Genomic DNA, 18,497 nt, shown 5'->3' with positions numbered 1-18,497 from the left:
GATGTCCACTCCAAGTCCCCTGGATCACGTTTGTTCCAAAAATAACTCTCCTGATGGTTTCATTCCGTTTGGATTCCGTTTGATATTCCTTTTCTGTGAAACACTGAAATAGGCAAAAAAACAGCAATTTGCACTTCCCCTTGGGGCATGAATGTTCATATCCGAAAGATTCAAGACAAAAGTTTAATATTTACATAAAAATAATAATATTTCAAGCATACTAACTAAACAATCATGTCTTCTCAAAATAACATGGCCAAAGTAAGTTATCCCTACAAAATCATATAGTCTGGCTATGCTCTATCTTCACCACACAAAATATTTAAATCATGCACAACCCCGATGACAAGCCAAGCAATTGTTTCATACTTTTGATGTTCTCAAACTTTTTCAATCTTCAGGCAATACATGAGCGTGAACCATGTACATAGCACTATATGTGGAATAGAATGGTGGATGTGGAGAAGACAAAAAGGAGAAGATAGTCTCACATCAACTATGTGTATCAACGGGCTATGGAGATGCCCATCAATAGATATCAATGTGAGTGAGTAGGGATTGCCATGCAATGAATGCACTAGAGCTATAAGTGTATGAAAGCTCAAAAAGAAACTAAGTGGGTGTGCATCCAACTCGCTTGCTCACGAAGACCTAGGGCATTTTGAGGAAGCCCATCATTGGAATATACAAGCCAAGTTCTATAATGTAAAATTCCCAATAGTATATGAAAGTGACAACATAGGGGACTCTCTATCATGAAGATCATGGCGCTACTTTGAAGCACAAGTATGGTAAAAGGATAGTAACATTGTCCCTTCTCTATTTTTCTCTCAATTTTTTATTTGGGCCTTCCTTTTTTATGGCCTCTTTTCTTTCTTTCTTTTTTCTTTTTTTTCATAGTCTCATCCCGACTTGTGGGGGAATCATAGTCTCCATCTTCCTTTCCTCACTTGGGACAATGCTCTAATAATGATGATCATCACACTTTGATTTACTTACAACTCAAAAATTACAACCCAATTCTTAGAAAATAAATATGACTCTATGTGAATGCCTTCGGTGGTGTACTGGGATGTGAAATGACTCATGAGTGACATGTATGAAAGAATTATGAACGGTGGCTTTGCCACGAATACGATGTCAACTACATGATCATGCAAAGCAATATGACAATGATGAAGCATGTCATAATAAACGGAACGGTGGAAAGTTGCATGGCAATATATCTTGGAATGGCTATGGAAATGCCATAATAGGTAGGTATGGTGGATCTTTTGAGGAAGGTATATGGTGAGTTTATGGTACTGGCGAAAGTTGCGTGGTACTAGAGAGGCTAGCAATGGTGGAAGGGTGAGAGTGCGTATAATCCATGGACTCAACATTAGTCAAAAAGAACTCATATACTTATTGCAAAAATCTATTAGTTATCAAAACAAAGTACTATGTGTATGCTCCTAGGGGGATAGATTGGTAGGAAAAGACCATCGCTTGTCCCTGACCGCCACTCATAAGGAAGACAATCAATAAATAAATCATGCTCCGACTTCATCACACAACGGTTCACCATACGTGCATGCTACGGGAATGACAAAATTTAGAACAAGAATTTCTCAAATTCACACTACTCAACTAGCGTGACTCTAATATCACCATATTCATATCTCAAATCAATCATCAAGTATCAAACTTCTCATAGTATTCAATGCACTTTTTATGATAGTTTTTATTATACCCATCTTGGATGCCTATCATATTAGGACTAATTTTATAACCAAAACAAATTACCATGATGTTCTAAAGGACTCTAAAAATAATATAAGTAAAGCATGAGAGATCAATAATTCTATAAAATAAAACCACCACCGTGCTCTATAAGATATAAGTGAAGCACTAGAGCAAAATTATCTAGCTCAAAAGATGTAAGTGGAGCACATAGAGTATTCTAATAAATTCCAATTCATGTGTGTCTCTCCCAAAAGGTGTGTACAGCAAGGATGATTGTGTAAAACTAAAAACCAAAGACTCAAATCATACAAGACGCTGCAAGCAAAACACATATCGTGTGGTGAATAAAAATATAGCCTCAAGTAAAGTTACCGATGGACGAAGACGAAAGAGGGGATGCCTTCCGGGGCATCCCCAAGCTTTGGTTTTTGGTTGTCCTTTAATTTTACCTTGGGCTGCCTTGGGCATCCCGAAGATTAGGATCTTGCCACTCCTTATTCCATAATCCATCAAATCTTGACCCAAAACTTGAAAACTTCACAACACAAAACTTAAACAGAAAATCTCATGAGCTCCGTTAGTATAAGAAAACAAACCACCACTTAAGGTACTGTAATGTACTAATTCTTTATTTATATTGGTGTTAAACCTACTGTATTCCAACTTCTCTATGGTTCATAACCTCCGATACTAGCCATAGATTCATCAAAATAAGCAAACAACACACGAAAAACAGAATCTGTCAAAAACAGAGCAGTCTGTAGTAATATGTAGGTTTAAAATACTTCTGTAATCCCAAAAATTCTGAAATAAATTTCTGGACGTGAGTAATTTATATATTAATCATCTTCAAAAAGAATCAACCTAATCGCACTCTCCAATGAAAAATGGCAGCAAATCTCGTGACTGCTAAAGTTTCTGTATTTTTACAGCAAGATCGCAAAGACTTTCCCCAAGTCTTCCCAATGGTTCTACTTGGCACAAACACTAATTAAAAGCATAAAACCAGATCTAAAAATAGGCTATATTTATTATTTATTACTAAACAGAACAAAAAAGCAAGGAACAAAAATAAAATTGGGTTGCCTCCCAACAAGCGCTATCGTTTAACGCCCCTAGCTAGGCATAAAAAGCAAGAATAGATCTAGGTATTATCATCTTTGGTATGCAATCCCTATGTGGATCTCATAATAGATTCATAAGGTAAGTTAATTTCCTTTCTAGGAAATTGTTCCATGCCCTTCCTTAATGGAAATTGAAATCTAATATTTCCTTCTTTCATATCAATAATTGCACCAATCGTTCTAAGGAAAGGTCTACCAAGAATAATGGGACATATAGGATTGCAATCTATATCAAGAACAATGAAATCTACAGGCACATAATTCCTATTTGCAACAATAAGAACATCATTAATTCTTCCCATAGGTTTCTTAATGGTGGAATCCGCAAGGTGCAAGTTTAAAGAAAAATCATCAAATTCACGGAAACCTAACACATCACACAAAGTTTTTGGAATCGTGGAAATGCTAGCACCCAAATCACATAAAGCATAGCATTCATGATCTTTAATTTTAACTTTAGTAGTGGTTTCCCACTCATCATAAAGTTTTCTAGGGATAGAAACTTCCAATTCAAGCTTTTCTTCATAAGATTGCATTAAAGCATCAACGATATGTTTAGTAAAAGCTTTATCTTGATTATAAGCATGCGGAGAATTTAGCACGGATTGCAACAAGGAAATAAAATCTATTAAAGAACAATTATAATAATTAAATTCCTTGAAATCCAAAATAGTGGGTTCATTTTTATGTAAAGTTATGGCCTCTCCAATCTCTCTTTATTAATTCTTGCATCAAGATCTAAAAACTCCGAATCATTGGGACGCCTTTTAAATAAAGTTGACTCATCTCTAGTCCAATCATTACCAATATTCATATTGAAAAACAAAGATTTAATAGGGGACACATCAATCACTTTTAGATCTTCATCCTTATTATCATGAAAACTAGAAGAACACGCTTTCACAAAGCAATCTTTTTTAGCACGCATCCTAGCAGTTTTTTCTTTGAACTCATCAATGGAAATTCTCATGGCTTTGAGAGACTCATTGATATCATGCTTAGGTGGAGTAGATCTAAGTTTCAAAGAATCAACATCAAGAGAAATTCTATCCACGTTCCTAGCCAACTCATCAATCTTAGACAGTTTTCTTCAATCAAAGCATTGAAACTCTTTTGTGAACTAATAAATTCTTTAATACTAGATTCAAAATCAGAGGGCATCTTATTATAATTTCCATACGAATTGTTGTAGGAATTACCATAATTATTAGAGGAATTACTAGGAAAAGGCCTAGGATTAAAATTACCTCTATATGCGTTGTTACCAAAATTCTTCCTACCAACAAAATTCACATCCATAGATTCATTATTATTCTCAATCAAAGAAGACAAAGTCATATCATTAGGATCAGAAGGAACACTCTTATTAGCAAACAATTTCATAAGTTCATCCATCTTTCCACTCAAAACATTAATTTCTTCTATTGCATGCACCTTTTTACTAGTAGATCTTTCAGTGTGCCATTGAGAATAATTAACCATAATATTATCTAGGAGTTTAGTAGCTTATAGTAAAGTGATTTCCATAAAAGTGCCTCCTGCGGCCGAATCTAAAAGATTTCTAGAAGCAAAATTCAATCCGGCATAAATTTTTTGTATAATCATCCAAAGATTCAAACCATGTGTAGGGCAATTACGTATCATTAATTTCATCCTCTCCCAAGATTGTGCAACATGTTCATGATCAAGTTGCTTAAAATTCATAATATCGTTTCTAAGAGAGATGATCTTAGCGGGAGGAAAATACTTAGAGATAAAAGCATCTTTGCACTTATTCCATGAATCGATACTATTTTTAGGCAAAAATGAAAACCAAGTTTTAGCACGATCTCTAAGCGAAAACGGGAATAGCTTCAATTTAACAATATCATTATCCACATCTTTCTTCTTTTGCATATCACACAAATCAACAAAGCTGTTTAGATGGGTAGCGGCATCTTCACTGGGAAGGCCAGAAAACGGATCTTTCATGACAAGATTCAGCAAAGTAGTATTAATTTCACAAGATTCAGCATCCGTAAGAGGAGCAATCGGAATGCTAATAAAATCATTATTTTCAGTATTGGAAAAGTCACACAATTTAGTATTATCTTGAGCCATCGTGACAATCAATCCAACACAGAAGCACACAACAAGCAAGCGAAAAGAGACGACCTAGAAAAGAGATGGGAACAGAAAAGGAGGGCGAATAAAACAACAAGGGTGAAGTGGGAGAGAGGAAAACGAGAGGCAAATGGAAAATAATGTAATGCGAGGGATAAGAGTTTATGATAGGTACTTGCTATGTCTTGACTTGTGCATAGATCTCCCCGGCAACGGCGCCAGAAATCCTTCTTGCTACCTCTTGAGCACTGCGTTGGTTTTCAGTAACACCCCGGATGTAACTTTCCCTATTTGTACTCCAGCTCTTGCCGTTTTCGGCGTTAAGTTATTTTATTTTCTCGGGTTCGGGTCTTTGCCTCCATGTGTTGTTATCGTTGTCATGCATCTCATATCATGTCATCATGTGCATTGCATTTGCATATGTGTTCATCTCATGCATTCGAGCATTTTCCCCGTTGTCCGTTTTGCATTCCGGCGCTTCGTTCTCCTCCGGTGGTCATTTCTACCTTTCTTTCGTGTGTGGGGATTAAACATTTCCGGATTGTACCGAGACTTGCCAAGCGGCCTTGGTTTACTACCGGTAGACCGCCTGTCAAGTTTCGTATCATTTGGACTTCGTTTGATACTCCAACGGTTAACCGAGGGACCGAAAAGGCCTCATGTGTGTTGCAGCCCAACACCCGTCCAATTTGGCCCAAAACACACCAAAACCCTCTCCATCATCTAGAGCGTTCGATCACAATCGCGTGGCTGAAAACCACACCTCATTTGGACTCTCCTAGCTCCCTCTATGCCTATAAATAGGCCCTCCTCGAGAAATCCCGGGTCTCCCCTTCCCCTAACCCTAGATCCACACCTCGCGAGCCGCCGGACAAAATTTCCACCGACGGACGTGTCCGCCGCCGTGTCCGCGCCACGTGGCAGCCGCCCATTCGCCTGCGTGCTGCGCCCACATCCCCGCGCCGCCACCCGCGCTCCGGCCCGCAGGGCCCAGGCGGGGCCCTTCCCGGCCCGAAGGCGCGTCGCCGCCCGCGCCCGGAGTCCCCGCACCGCGCCGCCTCCCTCCTTGGCTCCGGCCACCGCTTCCTCCATTCGCCGGCCCCGCACCTCCTCGTCGGCGCGAGATCCGGCCGGCGTTCCGCCGCGGCAAACCCCGCCAACGCCGGCCACCGTCATTGTCACCACCGCCCGGTCGTCCTCCTCCCTCCTCCTCGACGTCCACGACGTCCCGGCGCGCTCCAAATCCTCGCCGGCGAGCCCGTCAAGTCCGGCCGGCGAACCTCGGCGTCCGTGCCCCAGCGAGATCTGATTTGGATCTGAAACCCTAGGGGTTGACCTCTCAATGTTCCCTAAGTCTGCAGTTCAAGTGCTCCTGTTCATCGTGTCGTATCTCCGCATCCGTAGCTCCTTTTTTGGCATATAGCATATCAAAATGTTCATCTCAGAGAGTAAATCATTTCATTCCATTGCATTATTTTCATTTGAGTTCATCTTGATGCCCGAAATGCTGTTAGAAGAGGGCTACTTGAGTTAATTGTCAGATCTGCTAATCCATTTAGACTTTTGTCATTTTTGCCATGATTATTGTGTGCATGATATGCCCCTGAGTTCTAAATATGTTTTGTTAAGGGTTTTGTCATCTTTCCAGAGGTGCAACCCATGTATTTTTGTGATGTGTGTGGTGACTAGCACAAGCTTGCAAAGTGAGGCACTTGGTAATTCTGTTTTCAGGGACTTAGCATTTCCACTAAGTCCTTGAGCTGTTTAGTTCATGTTGTCATATGTTCATGTTGTTTCCTAGTGATCCGTGCCTCTTTTGAGGATGATCAGTAAGGATGTTTTGTTAACCTTGTAGTTCTCTAACCATCCATGTCTTTGTTTGCAATTATGGAGCATGCTAGCTTATGTCAATCGAGCTCTACTTTTGCTACTTTGTGAATCTGGGCAGATTGTCAACTTGTTTGCAATTTTGCCGATGATGTTGTAGTTGGCCCGTGCATGCTATGTATTTGTTCTTGCCATGTCTAGCTTTCATTTTGTGTGTTCTTGATGGGTCTATGCTTAGTTTGTCATGACTTGCTCCGTGGTGAGTGCATCGAGCTCGTAAACATGCCTACTTGAGTTATGTTTCAGCATGTGCCAGTTTTCACAAAGTCTGAAAACTGATTATGTTTTTGCTATGTTCACATGCTTGCAATTGTATTTTCTGATCCCTTTTGGCTCAAGGTCACTGAGGGACTTTTGTTAAGCTATTTGAGTAGCTCCATGCCGTGCTCTACTTTGCCATGTTCAGGTCCTGTAGCATGTAGTTTTGTTGCTCCGAAGAGTGCTACCTGATCTGAAATTCCAGACAAGTGTTAATTTCACTAAGTCTGAGATCTGTTTACCATATGCATTTTTGCCATGCTTGTTCGAACCTATTAATGGATGAATTGGCCGTAGCTCAGTGCTAGACTTTTGTTAAGCATCTTGAATGCATCCCTGACATGTATTTTGTTGTCATGTTTGGGTGCTGTAGCATGTTCATCTCCTGGTATTTAGATGGCTACTTGCTGTAAATCGCAGACCGGTGTCATATTTGTTTTGCTCGCCATTACCAAACCGTAACACCGATTCCGGCGTTCCTTATATCGTTTTCAAGCGATTTCATCTCATCTTTCCAGTGGCACACCCGGTTTTCCAAGTTGAGGCCAGGATCTTGCATTTCCTGTCACATCTTGCATAGGCCTCCCGCATTGCATCCCGCATAGCATACCATGTTTGCATCCTCTTGTTTGATCCTTGCACGTGGTTGATTGTGTTCCGTTTGTTTGTTTGTATTGTTTGGGTAGAGACGGGAGACGAGTTCGCTAACGAGGAGCCCGTTGAGTTTGCTTTCGAGGATCCAGTCAACTCTGACAACTTTGCAGGCAACATGATCATACCCTCGAAATCACTACTATCTTTGCTATGCTAGATTGCTCGCTCTTTTGCTATGCCAATGCTACGATGCCTACCATTTGCTTTCAAGCCTCCCAAATTGCCATGTCAAACCTCTAACCCACCATGTCCTAGCAAACCGTTGTTTGGCTATGTTACCGCTTTGCTCAGCCCCTCTTATAGCGTTGCTAGTTGCAGGTGAAGATTGGAGGCCGTTCCTTGTTGGAACATTTATTTACTTGTTGGGATATCATTATATTGCCATGTTATCTTAATGCATCTATATACTTGGTGAAGGGTGGAAGGCTCGGCCTCTCGCCTAGTGTTTTGTTCCACTCTTGCCGCCCTAGTTTCCGTCATATCGGTGTTATGTTCCCGGATTTTGCGTTCCTTACGCGGTTGGGTTATAATGGGACCCCCTTGATAGTTCGTCTTGATTAAAGCTTTTCCAGAAATGCCCAACCATGGTTTTACCATTTGCCACCTAGCCCCTTTTTCCCTTGGGTTCCGGAACCCGAGGGTCATCTTATTTTAAACCCCCCCGGGCCAGTGCTCCTTTGAGTGTTGGTCCAACCTAGAGCCCCTTGCAGCGCCACCTCGGGGAAACTCGAGGTCTGGTTTTAGTTGTACGGATTGCTTATCTAAGTGTGCCCTGAGAACGAGATATGTGCAGCTCCTATAGGGATTTGTCGGCACATTCGGGCGGTGTTGCTGGTCTTGTTTTAACCTGTCGAAGTGTCTTGAAGAACCGAGATACCGAGTCTGATCGAAACGTCTTGGGAGGAGGTCTATTCCTTCGTTGACCGTGAGAGCTTGTCATGGGCTAAGTTGGGACTCCCCTGCAGGGATTGAACTTTCGAAAGCCGTGCCCACGGTTATGGGCAGATGGGAATTTGTTAATGTCCGGTTGTAGATAACTTGAACCTTAACTTAATTAAAATGAATCAACTGAGTGTGTTACTGTGATGGCCTCTTCTCGGCGGAGTCCGGGGAAGTGGACACGGTGTTGGAGTAATGCTTACGCAGGTTGTTCTCTAGATTGCTCGCTCGCGCTTTGCCTCCTCTTCTCGCTCTCTTTTGCGAATAAGTTAGCCACCATATATGTTAGTCGCATGCTGCAACTCCACATATATTTTACCTTGCCTTACCTATAAGCTTAAATAGTCTTGATCGCGAGGGTGCGAGATTGCTGAGTCCCTGTGGCTCACAGATTACTATTACACCAGATGCAAGGCCTGATGATTCCGCTCCAGGTGACGCGCTCGAGCTCAAGTGGGAGTTGGACGAGGACTCTCAACGTTACTATGTTTCCTTTCCTGATGATCAGTAGTGGTGCCCAGTTGGGGGTGATCGGGACTGTGTCGCATGTTGGGTTATCTTTTATTTTGGCACCGTAGTCGGGCCATGAGTGTTTGGATGATGTATGTTATTTATGTACTTGATTGACGTGGCGAGTGTAAGCCAACTATGTTATCCCTTTTTATTATCTATATTACATGGGATTTTTGTGATGATTGCCTGACTTGCGACATATGCCTTCAATGCGATTATGCCTCTAAGTCGTGCCTCGACACGTGGGAGATATAGTCGCATCGAGGGTGTTACATTTTCCCTTGAAGAGGAAAGGGTGATACAGCAACATAGCGTAAGTATTTCACTCAGTTTTTGAGAAGCAAGGTATCAATCCAGTATGAGACTACACGCAAGTCCCTTGTACCTGCACAAACAAATAAGAACCTCGCAACCAATGCAATAAAGGGGTTGTCAATCCCTTCACGGTCACTTACGAGAGTGAGATCTGATAGAGATAATAATAATAAGATAAATAGTTTTGGTATTTTTATGATATAAATTGGAATATAAATATTGCAAAATAAACGGTGCCAGAAATAGCTAGTTGACGGGAGATTAATATAACAGAGAATTGACCCGGGGCCATAGGTTTCACTAGTGGCTTATCTCAAGATAGCATAAGTATTACGGTGGGTGAACAAATTACTGTCGAGCAATTGATAGAAAAGAGCATAATTATGAGAATATCTAGGCATGATCATGTATATAGGCATCACATCCGCGACAAGTAGACCGAAACGATTCTGCATCTACTACTATTACTCCATACATCGACCGCTATCCAGCATGCATCTAGAGTATAAAGTTCATAAGAACAGAATAACGCATTAAGTAAGATGACATGATGTAGAGGGATAAACTCAAGCAATATGATATAAACCCCATATTTTTATCCTCGATGACAACAATACAATACGTGCCTTGCTGCCCCTGCTGTCACTGGGAAAGGACACCGCAAGATTGAACCCAAAGCCAAGCACTTCTCCCATTGCAAGAAAGATCAATCTAGTAGGCCAAAGCAAACTGATAATTCAAAGAGACTTGCAAAGATAACCAATCAAACATAAAAGATTTCAGAGAACAATCAAATATTGTTCATAGATAAACTTGATCATAAACCCACAATTCATCGGATATCGACAAACACACCGCAAAAAGAGTTACATTGAATAGATCTCCAAGAAGATTGAGGAGAACTTTGTATTGAGATCCAAAGAGAGAGAAGAAGCCATCTAGCTAATAACTATGGTCCCGAAGGTCTGAGGTAAACTACTCACACATCATCGGAGAGGCTATGGTGTTGATGTAGAAGCCCTCCATGATTGATTCCCCCTCCGGCGGAGCTCCGGAAAAGGCCCCAAGATGGGATCTCTTGGGTACAGAAGGTTGCGGCGGTGGAAATAGGGTTTTGTGGTGCTCCTGGATGTTTTCGGGGTATATGAATATATATATATAGGAGGAAGAAGTAGGTCGATGGAGCTACGAGGGGCCCACGAGGGTGGGGGCGCGCCCAGGGGGCAGGCGCGCCTCCCTGCCTCGTGGCTCCCTCGTTTCTTTCTTGACGTCCACTCCAAGTCCCCTGGATCATGTTTGTTCCAAAAGTAACTCTCCCGAAGGTTTCATTCCGTTTGGATTCTGTTTGATATTCCTTTTTCTACGAAATACTGAAATAGGCAAAAAACAACAATTTGCAATGGGCCTTGGGTTAGTAGGTTAGTCCCAAAAATAATATAAAAGTGTATAATAAGCCCATTAAACATCCAAAACAGATAATATAATAGCATGGAACAATCAAAAATTATAGATACGTTGGAGACGTATCAGTCATCGGTATGTTACTTGCCCGACATTCGATCGTCGGTATCATCATACCTAGTTCAATCTCATTACCAGCAAGTCTCTTTACTCATTCCGTAATGCAGCATCGCGCAACTAACTCATTAGTCACATTTCTTGCAAGGCTTATAGTGATCAGCATTACCGAGAGGGCCCAGAGATACCTCTCCGATACACGGAGTGACAAATCCTAATCTCGGTGTATGCCAACTCAACAAACACCATCGGAGACACCTGTAGAGCATATTTATAATCACCCAGTTACGTTGTGACGTTTGATAGCACACAAGGTGTTCCTCCAGTAATCGGGAGTTGCATAATCTCATAGTCAGAGGAACATGTATAAGTCATGATGAAAGCAATAACAATAAAACTAAACGATCATTTATGCTAAGCTAACGGATGGGTCATGTCCATCACATCATTCTCTAATGATGTGATCCCGTCCATCAAATGACAACACATGTCTATGGTTAGAAAACTCAACCATCTTTGATTAACGATCTAGCCAAGAAGAGGCATAATAGGGACACTCTGTTTGTCTATGTATTCACACATGTACTAAGTTTCTGGTTAATACAATTCTAGCATGAATAATAAACATTTACCATGATATAAGGAAATATAAATAACAACTTTATTATTGCCTCTAGGGCGTATTTCCTTCACCTCTGACCCGCGGGCCTCGTGCCTTGTTCATCCCCTCCCCGAGCCAGACTCAGCTGTGCCGCATCGCACGCGCAACCGAGCGCGAGCTCGAGGAGCCTAGCCTCCCAGTGACCCCGTGTACGCTAGGGTAACCGGACGCGAGCTATACTCCTCCAGGAACCCAATTGCTCTCCTTTCCCCACCCCTCCTCGATAGCACGCTTCACTAGGGCATTTTCGATCTCGCTCAAAGCTCCGCCGACCGGCGTCATTCACCGTAAAGACCACCTATACAGGTGCGAAGTTGGTCAAGATATATATGACTAGGATCGTATGTCTGCATGGAGTTCCGAGGACCATCGTATCGGATAGAGGAACACAATTTACTTCGAAGTTTTGGCACCAGCTGCACCATACTTTGGGTACTAGGCTGGTGTTCAACACCGCTTTTCATCTGCAGACAGATGGACATACCGAGAGAGTAAATCAGATTCTGGAGGACATGCTGAGAGCTTGTGCGCTAGATTATGGATCTAGTTGGGATGACAACTTGCCCTACGCAGAGTTCTCATACAACAATACGCTAGTAGAAAAAGGTCCTGTTGTCCAGGTTCGTAAGGGCCTTTTGTCCCGGTTCTTGAACTAGGACTAAACGGTCGGTACTAATGCCCTGTCCCTTTAGTCCCGGTTCAATCCAGAACCGGGACAGATGGGCCTCCACATGGCCTGTGCGCGGAGCCCAGGCAGGAGGGCCTTTGGTCCCGGTTGGTGGCACCAACCGGGACCAATAGGCATCCACGCATCAGCATTTCTGTGGCTGGGGTTTTTGTTTTTTTAAAGGGGGGGGGGGGGTGGGGGGGTTTGGGGGGTTAATTTAGGTGTTTCATATATTGTGTTAGCTAGCTATAATTAATAGAGAGAAGTGTCCTCTCTTATGTCCGTGCTTGGTCGATGCTACGTACTATACATACGTATAGAGAGGACTAGACACGCTAGCTAGCTAGTAAGCAAACAGAAGATCGTCATGAACATATGTGCATCAGAGAGAAGTGATATCGACCACCTCTCCTTCTCTGAGAGATTGGTCGAACAACAAGTTCTCGTATATCTATCCGACACTACCGGCTACATATATACAATAATTATCTCTTACAAATATAATCTCCTAACATACGGACTCATGGTCCACATAGTATTCTCCGTCTTCAGCGATCACGTGGTCAAGAAAGAATGCCGCCAATTCCTCTTGAATTGCTCGCATGCGAGCTGGTGCTAGGAGTTCATCCCGCTTCTGAAACATCTAATTTGAAGAAGGGGGTCAATACATATATATATATTTATATATATATATATATGAATGAATGAAACTCAACACAAATGATGGTAATAAAATAAAATTGTGAATGTTGTTATTTACGCACTTCATGTTGTTCGTCAGAGTAGCCCCGCTCACAGGTCGTGTGGCGGATGGACTCGCAAATGTAATATCCACAGAAATTTTTCCCTTGTTCCTGCCACAACCACTTTACAAGAAATAGAGGTCAATCAAACTGATAAGCAAGAATGCCAAATGGTATTGATGAAACTAGCGCTTGAATCAATAGGAGATGCGCAGAACATGCTACTATAGTACTTACTTTCGGGTGTCTAAATTGTAGCTTCTTCGGGAGTCCCGGAGCTTCTTTGGTGAATTTTTTCCAAACCCTGCCAGACAAATAAAACAATTACTTGATATATCAGGAAATGAACAAAGTTGCTGATGTGGTGGATAATGATCGATTTAACTTACTTCTCGAGCATTTCAGTCATGTCCGCATAGTCCTAGGGATCTTTTCGTCTTGAGTCTAAGACGGTTACTAGTCCCTGCTCAAGCTTAATCTCTAGGAGAATATAGTGGAAACTGCACATGCATGCATAACTCATCAATTACATTACTATAACCTTGACTAATACATAAGGGAAACCGAATACGCACAAGATAGTAACACTCACTTGAAGTTGTAAGGAAAGAGTATTATATCTTTGTTTTCATTTATTACCAACGATCGTAGCAAGTTGGCCTCAGTATCTACGGGATGAAATTTAACCTGAGTTTCATCTATTAGATATGTGTTAATGAACCCAATATCACCGACTTGTCTTTTCTTCAATTCGGCGATCTTCAATCTGCATAATATAGTGAGGATAATTATAAATACATGCAATGAAAGAGTTGAGCTATATAGAGAGACTTAATGACAGAAGTAGTACTACTTACAGACAGTAGCAGGTGACCGTTGCTTTATCGAGGGCCAATTGATTGAAAAACTGAAAGAACTCCTCAAATGGAACAGGGAACAGATCAATTCCAATGAGGTCATGCTCCTTTTTAACTCTCACATACAAAGTACTCCTCCCCCCAGACTCTCTACAGATTTTCAAGTACCAATCATGCAATCTTCACATCATCGCTGATAGAGATCTTTCATCTTTGACGAGAGGCTTCCCGTACTCGTATCTTTGTATCTGCACCTCCATGAAATCATAATGTACATCGTCAGGCAGGTAATCTCCAAGATTGCTATAACTGGGCACCATCCTCGGATCATTAGCGACGATGTCGCTAGGCACCTTGAGCGGGGGGCACGATTGCTTCGCTTGTTCGCCGAGCTGTGCAATTTGTTTCCCAGCTCGTCGTTCTTTCAGCCTTTGATCACTGACAGTACTTCCCGACCGCTCCGCTTCGACAAATTCCTTTCCAATAATGCGCTCATAGTTTCCTTTCGACGGAGACTTGGGTGGTTTTGTCAGGGCAGCCAGAGTGCGCTTCGCTTTCACCAGATCTACCTTCTCCTCCGGAGGTGGATGTTTCTTTGCTTTCACCCCTTCAAAGAAGTTTCTCACTTCTTCTCGCGCGATCTCTGCATTCTCCTCCGGGGTCCTCTCGTATGGTAACTTCTCTGGAGTCTTCAGAGAAGGACCGAATATGTATGTCCTCCCGCCTCTGGCTGTACTACTAGACGCTGGCAGAGCAGACGGAGCGGTTGTCTTCTTTACTTTCTTACGAGGTGGAGGAGAAGGACTACGACGTGCCAGAGCAGCCGGAGCGGCGGCAGGTCTCTTCTGCCCTTGCTGACGAGGCGGATAAGGAGGAGGCTGGCTGCTCGGGCGCACCGGCGCAGGCGGAGAAGGAGGCGGAGTGCGCAGGAGAAGGAGGCGGAGTGCCGCCACGCGCCGGACAAGGAGCCGGCCGAGTGCCCTGATCGTCACTCGCCGGAGGAGGAGGCGGTGGAGGAGGCGGAGTGCCCTGACTCACCGGAGGAGGAGGAGGAGGCGGAGGCGTCCAGTTCGGAAGGTTGATGAGCTCTTTCCGCCATAGGCATGGAGTCTTCAGAGCAGAACCCAGCCTAGTCTCCCCTTCACCGGTAGGGTGGTCAAGCTAGAGGTCCTCAAATACCTCCGTTATTTCATCCACAATCACCCTAGCATATCCTTCTGGAATCGGACGGCAGTGAAAAGTTGCGCCGGGTTCAGTAGGATAAACAGAGCCAACAGCCGCCTTGACCTTCAAATTCATCCATTGCGTCATAAGGTGGCAATTTTGAGACTCCGCGATAGCATCCACAGGATAGCTGGCAGGAGCCGTCAAGACATGCTCTGGCTGAAGCAGCTCGGTGGAAGCCACGCTGCTTCTTCGCTGAGATGGCGGGGTAGCTTCGGGGGAAGCTTCGGCAGTTCGTTTGCAGCGATTTGCTTCTCGTTCCTCTATCGCTTGTACCCTTGCTTGCAGCGCCTGCATTTGGGTCTGCTGCACTTTTTTCCTCCTCTCCTGGCATTTGTAACCGCCTGCGTTCGGAAACCCAACCTTCCATGGAATGGAGCCTGGCGTGCCTCGTGTCCGTCCAGGGTGCTCAGGATTCCCGAGGGCCATTGTGAGCTCGTCGTTCTCTCTGTCTGGAAAGAACGTCCCTTGCTGCGATGCTTCGATATACTGTTGAAGCTTCTTGACTGGTATGTCCATTTGATCGTTCGTCCAAATGCACTTCCCTGATACAGGGTCCAAGGTTCTGCCAGCCCCGAAGAACCAAGTCCAGCAACGGTCTGGCCAGTTAATTGTCTCTGGTTCGATCCCTTTATCAACCAGATCATTCTCAGTCTTGGCCCACTTAGGCCGGGCTACGAGGTATCCACCTGACCCCGTGCGATGGTGATGCTTATTCTTCGCAGCATTTTGCTTGTTTGTCGCCGACATCTTCTTAATCTTTTCCGATGTCTTGTGGGCCACAAATGCGGGCCAGTGATCTCTGATCTTCTCATATCTGCCCTTGAATTCTGGTGTCTCTTTATTTTCGAAAAACTTATTCAGCTCTTTCTTCCACCTCCTGAATAGTTCTGACATCCTCTTAAGAGCAAAAGACTTGATTAATTGCTCTTTAATTGGCTTCTCCGGATCATCCTCTGGTGGTAGGGTGAAATTTGACTTCAGCTCAATCCAAACATCATTTTTCTGCATATCATTGACATAAGACACCTCAGGGTCTTCTGTAGCCGGCTTTAACCATTGCTGGATGCTGATCGGGATCTTGTCCCTAACCAAACCCCCACACTGAGCAAAAAATGCGCTCTTTGTCCGGAGGGGTTCAATCGGTTGTCCGTCGGGCGCGATTGCTATGATCTCAAACTTTTCATCCGAGCTCAACTTTTTCTTCGGGCCTCGTCTCTTTACCGAAATTGTGCTCGATCCGGAGGGCTAGAAAAAAGAACAAAGACTTAATTAATATGTGACATACCAAAACAATGAATGCATCAATTAGCTAGTCAGCAGAAGCTTAACTAATATATATACCTGGCCGGACTCGGTTCGGTCACCGAAGACGTCATCACGGTCTCCTTCTTGCACCGGCATTGGGTCACCGGAGCCGTCCTCACGGTCTCCTTCTTCCACCGGCATTAGGTCACCGGAGCCATCATAATCATAGCCAGCTGCTTCCAGACCATCGGTGTCGTTGAGAAACAACGAGCAGACGGCTTCACTTCCTCGTGCGATTATGTCCCCCAACAACTCTTCTTGTACTTCGTCTCAAGCAGTGTCCATAGTTTCTACAAATATTTACAACATGGCAATTATTATTCCAACATGACAGATGGATATATTAGTGGCAAACGTAGAACTAATATTAATTAGTGGCCTCGACGCTGCTTCTCTAGGGTTTGGGGTGGCCTCGACAACGCTTCAAGGATAAAAAAAGAAGAGGAAGAAGAAAAAAAAAGAGGAGAAGAAAGAATAGAGGAGTAAAAACTCCTCTATTCTTTCTTCTCCTCTTTTTTTCTTCTTCTTCCCCTTTTTTTATCGGGAACGAGGGTCGTCGAGGCTCACCGAGCGGTACAGGAGACCCTAAATAGCAAGTATCATGGGTGTGAGTGTAACGCCCTAGATGCGGCTATATCTCCCACGTGTCGAAGCACGACTTAGAGGCATAACCGCATTGAAAGCAATGTCGCAAGTGAGGTAATCTTCACACAACCCATGTAATACATAAGCGAAAGAGATACATAGTTGGCTTACAATCGCCACTTCACACAATTACATGAATAAAGCATTACATCAACCAGTTACAATCAAGGTCCTACTACAGAACCCAAAATAAAAGAAGACTACCCCAAATGCTACACAGATCCCCGATCGGCCCCAACTGGGCTCCACTACTGCTGATCAACTAGAACGAAACAACACAAAGGACAAGATCTTCATCGAGCTCCTCCTTGAGCTTGGTTGCGTCATCTGCACGGTCTCATCGGCACCTGCAAGCTGGTTTTGGAAGTATCTGTGAGTCACGGGGACTCAGCAATCTCACACCCTCGCGATCAAGACTATTTAAGCTTATGGGTAAGGTAAAAGGTATGAGGTGGAGCTGCAGCAAGCGACTAGCATATATGGTGGCTAACCTATTCGCAAAAGAGAGCGAGAAGAGAAGGCAAAAGCGCGGTCGAACAACTATGATCAAGAAGTGATCCTAGAACAACCTACCTCAAGCATTACTCCAACACCGTGTTCACTTCCCGGACTCCGCCGAGAAGAGACCATCACGGTTACACACGCGGTTGATGTATTTTAACTAAGGTCAACTTCAGGTTTTCTACAAACAGACATTAACAAATTCCCATCTGCCCATAACCGCGGGCACGGCATTCGAAAGTTCAAATCCCTGCAGGGGAGTCCCAACTTAGCCCATCACAAGCTCTCACGGTCAACGAAGGATATACCTTCTCCCGAGACATTCCGATCAGACTCGGTATCCCGGTTCTACAAGACAACTTCGACAAGGTAAAACAAATCCAGCAACACCGCCCGAATGTGCCGACAAATCCCGATAGGAGCTGCACGTATCTCGTTCTCAAGGCACACTCAGATGAGACATCCTATGAGTAAAACCAAACCTCAAGTTGCCCCGAGGTGGCCGCGCAGTCTGCTTGGTCGGACCAACACTCAGAGGAGCACTGGCCCATGGGGGTTTAAATAAAGATGACCCTTGAGTCTGCGAAACCCAAGGGAAAAAGAGGCTAGGTGGCGAATGGTAAAACCAAAGTTGGGCATTGCTGGAAGAGTTTTATTGAAGGCGAACTGTCAAGGGGTTCCCATTATTACCCAACCGCGTAAGGAACGCAAAATCCGGGAACATAACACCGATATGACGGAAACTAGGGCGGCAAGTGTGGAACAAAACACCAGGCAAAAGGCCGAGCCTTCCACCCTTTACCAAGTATATAGATGCATTAATTAAATAAGAGATATTGTGATATCCCAACAAAA

The sequence above is a fragment of the Triticum urartu genome, chromosome 3 (assembly GCF_003073215.2).
Source record: "Triticum urartu cultivar G1812 chromosome 3, Tu2.1, whole genome shotgun sequence".
Taxonomy (NCBI): Eukaryota; Viridiplantae; Streptophyta; class Magnoliopsida; order Poales; family Poaceae; genus Triticum; species Triticum urartu.
This window is presented reverse-complemented; position numbering follows the sequence as displayed.